A 13,849-nucleotide genomic window follows, 5' to 3' on the forward strand; every position below is an offset into this window, starting at 1 on the left:
GTTGCCCGACAGAATTCTACGGAAGGGATACGCCAGCGATCGCTATACAAGAGGGGGGTGTACTCACAAGCGCCACCTGTGGCCAGGTACTGCAGTACTTCTTGTTGACACCACCTCAATTTTTCCTCGGTCCACTGGTTCTATGGGGAGGAAGGGTGGGTCAATTAAATCATGATTATCGGGTAAGTATATTCAAAAATTTATTTTACTAATGAAAATAACTTTTTTCAATATTAATCTTACCCGATAATCATGTAGCTGATTCACACCCAGGGAGGTGGGTGAAAACCAGTGTACATGTATATCAAGAAGCTAAGTATCCCGTATTTCATATTATCAGTTATTCAAAATAACAATGAAATTATAAGTACCTGGTAAGGAAGTCGACTTGAGCCATTACTCTGCCTTAAATAAGTTCGTCTTCCTTACTGAGCGCAGCGTTCCTCTTAGGAGGCTGAACAACTCTAAGGTGCTGAAGTATCAAGGGCTGCAACCCATACTAAAGGACCTCATCACAACCTTTAACCTCGGCGCTTCTCAAGAAAGAATTGACCACCCGCCAAATCAACAAGGATGTGGAAGGCTTCTTAGCCGACCGTACAACCCATAAAAAGTATTCAAGAGAAAGGTTAAAAGGTCATGGGATTATGGGAATGTAGTGGCTGAGCCCCCGCCTACTACTGCATTCGTTGCTACGAATGGTCCCAGGGTGTAGCAGTACTCGTAAAGAGACTGGACATCTTTGAGATAGAATGATGCGAACACTGACTTGCTTCTCCAATAGGTTGCATCCATAACACTCTGCAGAGAACGGTTCTGTTTGAAGGCCACTGAAGTAGCCACAGCTCTCACTTCATGTGTCCTTACCTTCAGCAAAGCAAGGTCTTCTTCCTTCAGATGAGAATGTGCTTCCCTAATCAGAAGCCTGAATAGTAAGAAACTGAGTTCTTAGACCTTGGAAAAGAAGGTTTCTTGATAGCACACCATAAGGCTTCTGATTGTCCTCGTAAAGGTTAAGACCTTTTTAGATAGTACCTAAGAGCTCTAACTGGGCAAAGTACTCTCTCCAGTTCATTCCCCACCAAGTTGGACAGGCTTGGGATCTCGAACGACTTAGGCCAAGGACGTGAAGGAAGCTCGTTTAGCAAAAACCGAGCTGCAAGGAACATGTAGCCGTTTCAGATGTGAAAACAATGATCCTGCTGAAGGCGTGGATCTCACTTACTCTTTTAGCTGTTGTCAAGCACACGAGGAAAAGAGTTTTTAATGTGAGGTCCTAAAAAGAGGCTGATTGGAGAGGTTCAAATCTTGATGACATAAGGAACCTTAGGACCACGTCTAGATTCCAGCCTGGAGTGGACAACCGACGTTCCTTTGAGGTCTCAAAAGACCTAGGGAGGTCCTGTAGATCTTTGTTGGTGGAAAGATCCAAGCCTCTGTGGCGGAAAACCGCTGCCAACATACTTCTGTAACCCTTGATCGTAGAAGCTGAAAGGGATCTTACTTTCCTTAGATGTAACAGGAAGTCAGCAATCTGGGTTACAGTGGTACTGGTTGAGGAAACTGCATTGGTCTTGTACCAGCTACGGAAGACTTCCCCTTGAGACTGATAGATTCTGAGAGTGGATGTTCTCCTTGCTCTGGCAATCGCTCTGGCAGCCTCCTTCGAAAAGCCCCTAGCTCTTGAGAGTCTTTCGAAAGTCTGAAGGCAGTCAGACGTAGAGCGTGGAGGTTTGGGTGTACCTTCTTTACGTGAGGTTGACGTAGAAGGTTCACTCCTAGAGGAAGAGTCCTGGGAATGTCGACCAGCCATTGCAATACCTCTATGAACCATTCTCTCGCGGGCCAGAGCGGAGCCAACCAACGTCAGCCGTGTCCCTTTGCGAGAGGAGAACTTCTGAAGTACCCTGTTGACAATCTTGAACGGCGGGAATGCATACAGGTCGAGATGTGACCAATCCAGCAGAAAAGCATCCACGTGAACTGCTGCTGGGTCTGGAATCGGAGAACAATACAATAGGAGTCTCTAGGTTATCGAGGTAGCGAACAGAGCTATGGTTGGCTGACCCCACAGGGCCCAAAGTCTGCTGCAAACATTCTTGTGAAGGGTCCACTCTGTGGGGATGACCTGACCCTTCCGGCTGAGGCGATCTGCCATGACATTCATACCGCCCTGAATGAACCTCGTTACCAGCGTGAGCTTTCGATCTTTAGACCAGATGAGGAGGTCCCTTGCGATCTAGAACAACTTCCACGAAAGAGTCCCTCCCTGCTTGAAGATGTAAGCCAGGGCTGTGGTGTTGTCAGAGTCCACCTCCACCACCTTGTTAAGCTGGAGGGACTTGAAGTTTATCAAGGCCAGAAGAACCGCCAACAACTCCTTGCAATTGATGTGAAGTGTCCTTTGCTCCTGATTCCATGTTCCCGAGCATTCCTGTCCGTCCAAAGTCGCACCCCAGCCCGTGTCTGATGCGTCCGAGAGGAGACGGCGGTCGGGTTTCTGAACAGCCAAAGGTAGACTTCCTTGAGAAGAAAGCTGTTCTTACACCACGCGAGAGAAGACCTCCTCTCTTCGGAAACAGGAACTGAGACCGTCTCTAGCGTCATGTCCTTTATCCAGTGAGCAGCTAGATGATACTGAAGGGGGGGGAGGTGGAGTCTCCCTAACACGATGAACAGGGCCAGCGATGAAAGTGTCCCTGTTAGACTCATCCACTACCTGACTGAGCATCGGTTCCTTCTCAGCATGCTCTGGATGCATTCTAGGGCTTGGAAGATCCTTGGGGCCGACGGAAAAGCCCGAAAAGCTCGACTCTGAAGATCCATACCCAGGTAGACAATGGTCTGGGATGGGACGAGCTGAGACTCCTCAAAATTGACCAGGAGGCCCAGTTCCTTGGTCAGATCCATAGTCCATCTGAGAATCTCCAGACAGCGACGACTTGTGGGAGCTCTTAAAAGCCAGTCGTCTGACGGAGCCGGACACAAGATGATGGTACTGCTGCACAGTCTGTGAACTGTCAACCATGGGGAAGCGAGGAAGTACAGTGACAACCCGAAGCTGTCTAGACTGTCTGGGTCGTACAGACAACTCCTTATCGGGTTGCTGAGGTTGCCGCACTGCGTCACAACAAGTCACTTCTGCTGGTTGTTGAACGTCTTCCCAGTGACACACTGACTCCGTAAACAAAAAATCCTCTAACAAGGACTAAGCTTGGACTGCATGTCTTGCAACACAGCTCAAGGTCTATGGGAGCAGGTGTGGTAACAGACGGGGTTAGCGACTGAAGTGGAACCATTACCTTCCCTGGAAGCATGTTATGCTTAAATAAAAGTCCATAGGAGGCTACGCAGCTAAAGGCTCCTCTCCAAATGACAGAGTCCTCAAGGGAATATCAGAAGGAGGGAGAAAAGCACTTTCTCATCTACAGGGACCATATCCGAGAAAAGCTAAGTTCTCTCAGTGAGGGTTTCACTGGTGCAAAAGCAGCAGACTAGAAGGCAACGTTATGAAACTGCTTGACAGTCTAGTGAGTTGGCAACAACCAAAGATGTGTGACTGAGAAGCATGCGGTAAGGTATGCAGAGCATGCTGTATGCAGAGCATGCTGTATGTAGAGCATGCTGTAAGGTAAGCAGAGCATGTTGCATGGCGTGTAACATTTCTCAGAAATTCCATGACCAGTGCTAGATTGAGTAATATCGCATTACTGTCCATTGAAAGTGCACGTGCCGAGGGAATTGATTTAGACTGTTTTGTTGATGAATTTGATAGCCGGCATGATAATCGTAGAATTAAGCTGCACTAAATATACGTACTATAATCTACTTCACCTCTGGAAAGGGAAACTCGCTCTGTTGGCAACACTGCATTACTTCATGCATGCTTGCATGGGGTTTTAATATCAACATAATATTTACATTACATTCATAACTCATGATTCATTTTTGTTTTGAAGATATTTTTGCCATATTTGGCGATTTTGTTAAAAATATATTGCAAGGAATACATATATATTTTTTTATTTAAGTAATACGAATAACCTCCATTATCATAATGTTTGTGTAGGCATACATGTATATGATTACAAATGCAAGTTATGAAAGTAATGAGGTGTTATTATTGTCATTTGTTATTTCAAAGTTGAATGGGAAGAGGCTCAAGTTGAGGAGAAAGTGGCAGATGCATGCGTTGAGGTGGCTGACTCATAGCATGAGGTTCCTGCCTCAAGAGTTGCGCTTGCCTCAAGGGTTGAGGTGGCTGCGCAGAGAGAGGCTCTTGACTCACGAGTTGAGGTTCTTGAGGTATGAGCTGCGAGAGTTGAGGTAGCGGCTGCGCAGAACGCAGTTCCTGTCTCACGAGTTGAGGTTCCTGAGGAGCTAGCCTCAAGAGTTGAGGCTCTCGCCTTGAGGAAAGTTGAGGTAGCAGCTGCGAGAGCTGAGGTGGCTGCCTCAAGGATGGTAGAGGTTGTCGTACCTCAAGAGGTTGTTGCCTCGAAGATGGTCTAACTGCAAGAAAATCTTGCCTCAAGGCATAAGACTCCTGCTCCCATTGTTGAGGTTGCCTTAAGGAAGGTTGAGGTTGCTGCACAACGCTGGTAACTGGCAACTCCGAACGCGGTAAGGTAGCTTGAGGAACCTCAACTTCGTACGCCTGGCAGACTGGACTGCGGTGAGGCGGAGCGCTCGCAGGAGGAGGTGTAACCTTCTCAGCCTGAAACTCACGCATTAAGACCGCAAGCTGCGACTGCATGGACTGCAGCAAAGTCATCTTGGGATCAACAGACGATAAGGTCTGTTGAGGCAAAGCCTTAACAGAAGATGAGGTCTGTTGAGGCATCGCCTTACCTCTCTTAGGAGGTGTGCAGTCACCTGATGACTGCGGAGAGTCAGAGCTAACCCAATGACTGCATCCGGGTTGTTGAACTCTAGAGGTCTGGACTTTACGTTTAAGAGGTCTTGAGACCTGAGTCCAGCGTTTTCTCCCCGAAATTTCTTCTGCAGACGAGCAAAATAAGGGCTCAATCGTCTGCGGGTGGGAGTGACGGTCTCTGTAAGACACGCCCGCAACCACCGAGGATACTTCTGTGCGCCGATCAAGGCCTGCCGAACCCTTTTGCCCTTCGACATTGCTTCTCCCCTGGGCTTGGGAGCTTGCAAGAGGTCCCGGACTGGGAGGACGACTGGCACGCACAGAAGTACCCTCACGCACAACACTGACACACTTTGCGCTAATCACTTATCACTTTTGATTTTCTGTTTGCACTTATTTCACTGAACTCGAAACTTTAAGTGGTTTGTACCTGAAACACGCAATTCTATCCTTCCTTAAAAGTTAGTAATTGCGAAAACAGAATTACAATGTAACAGAAAAATCTAATGAAAGATAAATAATTCAGTGGCTGGAAAGAGACTAAACACTAGATCAAATAAACTACGTTTAAAATCTCTCACCGCATAAAGCTTGAGAACAAGAATAAAACTCTAGAAACGTTTACCTTCTTCCCCTAAAGAGACTAGGGAGAAGAGCAAAAACGATAACAACGTTACTCGCTTGAACGAAACGTTTATCCAGCTCTCTCTTCCTCCGTCTCTATCTCTCTCTCTCTCTCTCTCTTGACTTAGAACCTGAGAGAAGAGCCCAATCATATATATCGTTAAAACATATTATTGTTAAAGGAAAAAAACTGAAATATTTCCCAAATAAAAAGTTCCTTTATTAGAATTAAAACCATTAAGCTAAGAAAGAATGAACAAAACGCTAGAAACGGTTACTCTTACTGCAACGTGACACCGTGAAAATTCTCTCTCTATCGTAACGATAGAGCGCAAGTTGAACGTTCTGAACGTCAACAACTGCAGAGACAAAACAAAACGTTAGTTCAACTTTGAAAACAGTACGAGACTATCAAAGAAATTCTTTCAAAAACATTAAAATAGCATAATATGTTAACAGGTAAAACCGAAATGACGGGCTCAATGTTAATTAACTTCGGTACCAAGAAAAGACCGCCTACTATTAGGAAAGGTCGAATATAAACAAATATAAAAATTAATTTTAATAAGTTTATAATAAAAGGAAGTTAATCGAAGAGGCCTATAAAAGGCGGAGAGATATAAAATAAATCTATAACTTTTGTTAAGCAAAATTAAGAAAGAGAGTCTATACTCTCTTAGACACCAACACTTCCGTCTAAGGGAAGGGTCGGCCATTTAAAAGTGAAAGAGAGTTCATACTCTCTTCGTCACCAAAATTAATCAAATTAATTCCAAAAGCTAGCTAAGCTAATGATAAAACTTCCTGAATAGCGAAAGCTAAACTCTAGAGCAAATACATCACCAAATCGTGAGCAAAAAACTCCAGAATCAACAGCGTATCCATGTAGGTCTAGCCGGAGGCACGACAGAGGAAAAATTGAGGTGGTGTCAACAAGAAGTACTGCAGTACCTGGCCACAGGTGGCGCTTGTGAGTACACCCCCCTCTTGTATAGCGATCGCTGGCGTATCCCTTCCGTAGAATTCTGTCGGGCAACGGAGTTGACAGCTACATGATTATCGGGTAAGATTAATATTGAAAATCAGAGGGACTAGAATAATCTTGCTTAATTTGTCACTAATAGACTGTACAGTCTGTAAGGTATGGCTAACTCTATATGTAAAAACATACATATACCAAGGCACTTCCCCAAATTTTGGGGGGGTAGCCAACATCAAACAAATGAAACAAAAAAGGGGACCTCTCCTCTCTACGTTCCTCCCAGCCTGACAAGGGACTCTAAACTGAGTTCGGCTGATAGTGCTAGGGTGCCACAGCCCACCCTTTCCCGTTATCCACCACAGATGAAGCTTTATAACACTGAATCCCCTACTGCTGCTACCTCCGCGGTCATCCAAGGTACCGGGGAAAGCAGCAGGGCCTACCGGAACTGCGTCACAATCGCTCGCCATTCATTCCTATGATATGTACCGTATCATCAATAAAAAAAATCATTAAAGTATTTGCTGTAGCCAAAAGAGTTAATGAAGAGTAGGATACCAAAGCTTTTAGATGGGATAACAAGTAAAACTATTATATACCGGGATGTAGCCAAGCTTAACCTGACTTAGGACCCTCTAACTATGGCATTGTTTCACTTCCAAATCCTTGAATTACTCATCTATGTATTTAGTATAGACTGGTACCATTGCCTTCACCAAATCAGATTAATTAATTGATTTATTAGAAGTTACTGTATCTGGTATCCTGAACACCAGAATCAGAAGTCCTAGTTATATCATTAGACTGAACCATGTCCAATTCTAAAATGGGCTATGGCATTAAATTTAGCATTGTTATGGTAGGCGGCTCAGCGTAACCTGTGCTGCGAGACCCCGAAGGGTCAGTGCAACGGGATACCGACGTTTCCCTGTCACAAGACGGAATTTTTAAGTGAAAGTACATAAAGGTTACATAAACAAATCAGTTGAATATTAGAAGTGAATACTGTATTTGTATAACTTAGATCTTTTGTAGACTGAAGAGTACAGATACTTAGCTTTCTCACCCTTCCCTGTAACCAAACTTGTATTGATCCATGGGAAGGAAGTCTGGATTTATCATTAGCCTAAAAATCTATATCAGTAAACATCTCGGTGATGGTACATTTCTGAGAGCCTAAGAACATAATAAAAGAAAATTCGAAATTCCTTTACCCACATGCTGCTCAGCAATGTATGAGAAATAAGAACATGGCATCCTAGGTCCGGTTAAGTACGTGGAGGTTACAGGAAGGCGAAGCCTCCCAATGAGTAAAGATACAGTGCCAGGTTATGATGTGGGCAGTATCATATACAGAACAACATACATGCCCCATAACTCAAGACACAGATCATATAAAAAAATAATAAAGAAAAAAAGTTGTTCATTATATTCTGAAGTGTCCAAAAAAGATGGTACCTAATCAACTAAGTGTTTCCATTTAGAAATTACAGTAATGTATCACCAATTTTTTTTTGGGGGGGATAGAAAATTTTCACAAAGCCTTTCCTATGCCTACAGACCTCTCTGTTCTGTAGTTCTTAAATGCTCAGAGATTACGATGGGCTTATGCTGTGGGCATTTTATATCAAACCAATATGATTTCTGATTACCCAGGTCATGCCCTAAGATTTTACAGATAATCCTTCACTATTCTTTTGCTGCCAAAGTGAAAGGAACTTCCAAACTCACCATACCTTACTTTATCTTTGATGTATTTTGTATAATTAGTTTAAAGCTATGCAAGAGCCGCTAGTACAGTATCTAGTTGTCAGTGGATGTTGTGGTTTCTTGAATACTGTATAATCTGGTACAGCGTACTGTATTTATGTGTACTAAACCTGCTTTCAATCCCCAGGACCAAAGCGACCACGTACCAAGAATCAGAAGATTCTGCAGCTTGAACACATTAAATACAGAAACTTTGAATAATGCAAATACAATTTTTTTTTGGTATTAAATTTCATTTTCAGGGGTCCCCTAACTAATTAAACATGTCAGTAATTTTCCGTTTAGCTCAGAAATATAGATAGGCTGGTTTGTGCATGTCTACACTGACATTAATCGATATGTTTCAAAGGGATCTGGTCAAAACAACTACCACCTAAACGTACCTATTCAATGGTCAATATATTCTCATTACTGCACTGTATTTTGGTAATAACATACCCTCTTGATGACAAATATGGCACTATGATAATTTCTATACAGTAAGTTTAATCAACAATTGCGAGGTTTTTCTTCAGATTACTGGTATAAAAGTCAGAACAGTACTGTATTACTATTTTGCACATAATTTATGCTATGTCTTAATTGTTTCAAATGGTTACAGAGATATAAAGACAACGTTTGTAAAAGAAACCAAAGTTCAAGTTTCAACGGTCGGACGAAAAAAGTCTGAACATCAAAAATTGCACTTCAGAACTCACGATTGAGAACCTAACTTGCCACACCCACCTTACATAACTGGGTACTCCTCCTCACAGACTTTGGCCCCTACAACCTGCACACAGCTGCTTCCTAATCTCACAGTTGTATTATCTTTTTGAGAGCCCTTCGGTACACCACTTGCGTAATTACGGTAGGCTTATTGCCCAAACTTTATTTGTAAAAAAAAAGTTGCTTATGGTTAGAAGAAAATATTCAATAGCCTTCCAATGCTTAAACTGTAATAATACCAAGTTAATTTCAATCTGAACCATTTTGTCTTAGCCTCGTTTATCCTGGGTATGGTAGCCTTGAGATGCTTGGGGCCGTGCAAAAACTAGTTTTCTCTGACCATACACAAAGTTCAGAGATCAAAACTAGAAAAATTGGCCTACCAAGTAGGCAGTTAGTTGGGTCACTGTTTTTTCATTTTTTGGTAAACCAAAATACTTGCTCATGCAGCTAACACGCAGAGCAATATGTACCGCTTGCTAGGACAAGTTACTGTTAAATTGCAAGTTAAGAGGACCACGGCCGAGCAAAACCAGTAAGCAGTTGATGGTTAAAAGGTTAAAGGTGTCTGGTTTCAATTCCAGTTTCATCAGAATAGATGCTTAACGAACGTCAGCCGGACAAGCCAAATCCCCGTGGTGCCCAAGCAGAGCAGTGGCCTCCACGGTAAAAATCTTAAACTCACGGTCCTAGGCTGGGATCGATCTGCTGCCATGCAAATGCTAGGCAGACACATTACCACTGTACTAGCCAGGTGAATAGACGTACGTATAAATGCGCTTGGGGTGTATGGGTTTCCCCCCAATTATTTGCATCAGAACAGTTCATCAAAGTACCTATAAATACACCATTATTGGTGAGTATGTATGACAGCGGCCACCTTTATGTATGGTAACAAATAAGAATACGGCAGTGTAAGGAGGGTCGCAGGGGGTTATTAGCTAAGGACACGACTTGTAAGTTAGGTTAGGAGTAAGTTAAGGTTGGTTAGTGTCCATTCTTATGTACGCAGGAGGAACTGGCCGCTAATATACAAAGGCCCCCATTATTTTCTTCATTAGCAATATTGTGCTTCAGTAAATATTTCCCCAATATTGTAATTACTAACCTTGTCTAGCCCAACTATCTACAAAGGCTCCCTAAATACCAATAAATACACCAGGAGCACTTTTATTACCTATATAAAAAATATTGTGTAACGGTAAATATTTACCACCTAAGATAGGCAGCGTTCCACTGCCTAATTTTGCCTTTATCTATTAAACGAGATGTACTGTACCGTAAGTTATTATCATTTTTAATCCTAAATATCCTACCCTAATGCTTAAGACCAAAATGCATAAATAGCTTACAATATCGGACTATAAATCATTGGGTTAAAGCTAAGAATAATAATTTAAATACCAGTCACGGGCGAAGCTACGCTAAGCAACTACCCATGCGATCAACTATTTCCCTTCCTATAGGACTCTTATGGAATATTTCTTAGTATTTACAGCATACTTACATTTAAATTGTGGTAGATGTTAAAACAAGATGGTCAAATTACGGGTTGGTCTTCTATAACACTCGTATTTTCACTGTTTATTGTTGTTATTTTACTTGACAAAGTTTGTTTACACATTTGAAAATGGCTGACCGTTCGATTTTGCTTGAATTATTTTTGCCAAGACGTCAAACTTAATCGTACAGAGACATTTATTTTGCATAACCTGTTATTTTATTTTATTCAAAATCTATGATAATTTCATAATATAATAAAAGAATATATACAGTACCAAGAATATTTAAATCGTAAAGGCGAGTAATGAATGTGAGCAACTCAAAGAAAACGAACGTTTATTACTGGATATATAAACTAAAAAGAAAGATTTTTAGTTTTTTTCCTGCTATTTTATTCAAATTCAAAATATAAATTAAATTGTATAATAGAATATAATAATAGATATACAGTAACTTTTTTTTTAAATCCTATTGGAGAGTAATGAACGTAATCATTTAATAAAGAAAACGGTCGCATATGAATTTACGTAAACTAAAAAGAAAGATTTTTTCGTATTGTCTATATTTTAGTAACAATTTGGTGAAATAATGCTTTTTCATTATATAGATTACGTCATAAAAAATTTTCCTCTGTTATAAGATATTTACATTTATGTTAAATAACGGCCATTTTATTTTCTCAAAGAAAAACTAGTAACGACTTTGACGCCCACGTAAAAATCCTGTTTAAGCTTGCTCCCTGTAACAGCACCTCAATTGCGTGTGTGTGTGTGTGTGTGTGTGTGCGCGCGCGCGCGCGTGTGTGTGTGTGTGTGTACGCGTGCTTGCTGGGGCGTGGCTATTATTATTATTATTATTATTATTATTATTATTATTATTATTATTCCAAGCAATAAAAAACATTGGTAAAAGACATGAGAAAGATAAGATAATCTAAAATTATAAATAGTACTTAAAACACTTTTCTGCTGAAAGAGTTATCTAGGTTTAGTTTTGGTTGAAGTTTTTCTATGTAAAATTTTTCCAATAATCTTAGCTCGGTCTCAAATCGAGCTTTACATATAATACTAAAATCAATATGATTAAAATTGGTGTTACACACTCCATGGCAATGATCTCTTAAAGAGGAATGAGAAGGCTTACCTAGCGGTTGAAGGGTCCTTGAACTAATGCCTCTATGTTCAAAGGTTCTGGTAGACAACAGTTTTGTCGAACTACCCACATATTCCAAACTACACTTCGAACACAAATTTGTAAACAACCATAGAACATAAGGGTACCTGACACTTGCACGCATTCGTGGCACACACTAGCACGCATTGATGCGCGAACTCGCGTGAACGAGTCGTGAAAATGTCGTGAACAGTGCTGGAACTCGCGTGCCAGAGCGTACCAATGCGTGCCATGCGTACCTAGAACTTTGAAATGTTTAAAGTTTGTGGCACGCATTGGCACGCACAAAATAGTCGTGAAATAGTCGTGAACGATGCGCCAACTAGAGTGAATTGGAGTGAACAGTGCGAAAAATGGCGTGAACTGGAGTGAACGATGCGGGAAGTGGCGTGAACTGGAGTGAACGATGCGGGAAGTGGCGTGAACTTTATAATGAAGAGAAACAAAAAGGAAACGAAAAAATTAATGAAAAGGAAAGAAAAATAAACCTAATAAATTTTTATATTTGCTGTTTTGATGTGAAAAAAAATGATATCTTATTTCAAACTATTTCTATAACTTTATAATAAAGAGAAACAAAAAGGAAACGAAAAAATTAATGAAAAGGAAAGTAAAAATAAACCTAATAAATTTCTATATTTGCTGTTTTAATGTGAAAAAAAATATATCTTATTTCAAACCATTTCTATAACTTTATAATGAAGAGAAACAAAAAGGAAACGAAAAAATTAATGAAAAGGAAAGAAAAATAAACCTAATAAATTTTTATATTTGCTGTTTTAATGTGAAAAAAAAATGATATCTTATTTCAAACTATTTCTATAACTTTATAATGAAGAGAAACAAAAAGGAAACGAAAAAATTAATGAAAAGGAAAGTAAAAATAAACCTAATAAATTTCTATATTTGCTGTTTTAATGTGAAAAAAAAATTATATCTTATTTCAAACTATTTCTATAACTTTAAAATGAAGAGAAACAAAAAGGAAACGAAAAAATTAATGAAAAGGAAAGTAAAAATAAACCTAATAAATTTCTATATTTGCTGTTTTAATGTGAAAAAAAAATTATATCTTATTTCAAACTATTTCTATAACTTTATAATGAAGAGAAACAAAAAGGAAACGAAAAAATTAATGAAAAGGAAAGTAAAAATAAACCTAATAAATTTTTATATTTGCTGTTTTAATGTGAAAAAAAAAATGATATCTTATTTCAAACTATTTCTGTAACTTTATAATGAAGAGAAACAAATAGGAAACGAAAAAATTAATGAAAAGGCAAGAAAAATAAACCTAATAAATTTCTATATTTGCTGTTTTAATGTGAAAAAAAAATTATATCTTATTTCAAACTATTTCTATAACTTTATAATGAAGAGAAACAAAAAGGAAACGAACAAATTAATGAAAAGGAAAGAAAAATATAAACCTAATAATTGTTTATATTTGCTGTTTGAATGTAAAAATAAAATGATGTCTTATCTTATGCACACACTTATTTTCCTCTATTACTAATCAAGACCCAAAACTTTTGTTTTAAATAAAAATGAACTGAAAAATAAACCCAAGAAATTTTTAAGTTTGCTGTTTGAATGTAAAAATAAAATGATGTTTTATTTCATCAACATACTTATTCTTCTTTATTACCTTAAAATGAAGAGCAAAACAAATTTTTTCTGTTTGCTGTTTTAATGTAAAAATAAAATGATTTCTTATTTCAACACACTTTTTTCCCTATTACCTTAAAATCAACAGCCTAAAAACTTTTCATGTTTGCTGCTTTTAATGTTAAAATAAAATGCTTTCTTAATACTTGTACATATTTTATGTCTGCTATTTATATGTAAATCAAATGCTTTCTTATTGAAACAAAAATAAAGGGCAACAGAAAATACAAACGAAAAAGATACGTTTCTTCTCCTCAATGCAATGGTGCCTCTGACAGAAAGCATTGTTGTCTCTTCCGAAGCCAATCCAAGAATGTCCTCGGGTTGGAGAAGCCCCGTTTTTATATGGAGTGGCCAATTCGTGAACTGGCGTGAACTGGCGTGAACGATGCGGAAACGATGTGGAATGATGAGCGAACTCGCGTGAACGTGTCGTGAACTTCTCGTGAACTACGCGTGCCAATTCGTGCCATCGCGTGAACATCGCGTGAACGATGCGCAAACTGGAGTGAACTGGTCGTGAACAGTGCGGGAAAAACACCAGTGCG

At 39.7% G+C, this 13,849-nt stretch overlaps 1 protein-coding gene across 1 annotated transcript in view; it reads right to left on the minus strand.

The window, feature by feature from the left end:
- LOC137641435 (kinetochore protein NDC80 homolog) overlaps nucleotides 1-10,620 on the minus strand; it is a 71,193-nt gene extending 60,573 nt beyond the window's left edge. The window contains exon 1 of the mRNA XM_068373973.1: nucleotides 10,465-10,620. The gene's annotated coding sequence lies outside the window, so the exon portion shown is untranslated. The remainder of the gene's footprint in view (nucleotides 1-10,464) is intronic.
- Nucleotides 10,621-13,849: the final 3,229 nt, after the last annotated feature.

Source organism: Palaemon carinicauda, chromosome 5 (assembly GCF_036898095.1).
Source record: "Palaemon carinicauda isolate YSFRI2023 chromosome 5, ASM3689809v2, whole genome shotgun sequence".
NCBI classification, from domain to species: domain Eukaryota; kingdom Metazoa; phylum Arthropoda; class Malacostraca; order Decapoda; family Palaemonidae; genus Palaemon; species Palaemon carinicauda.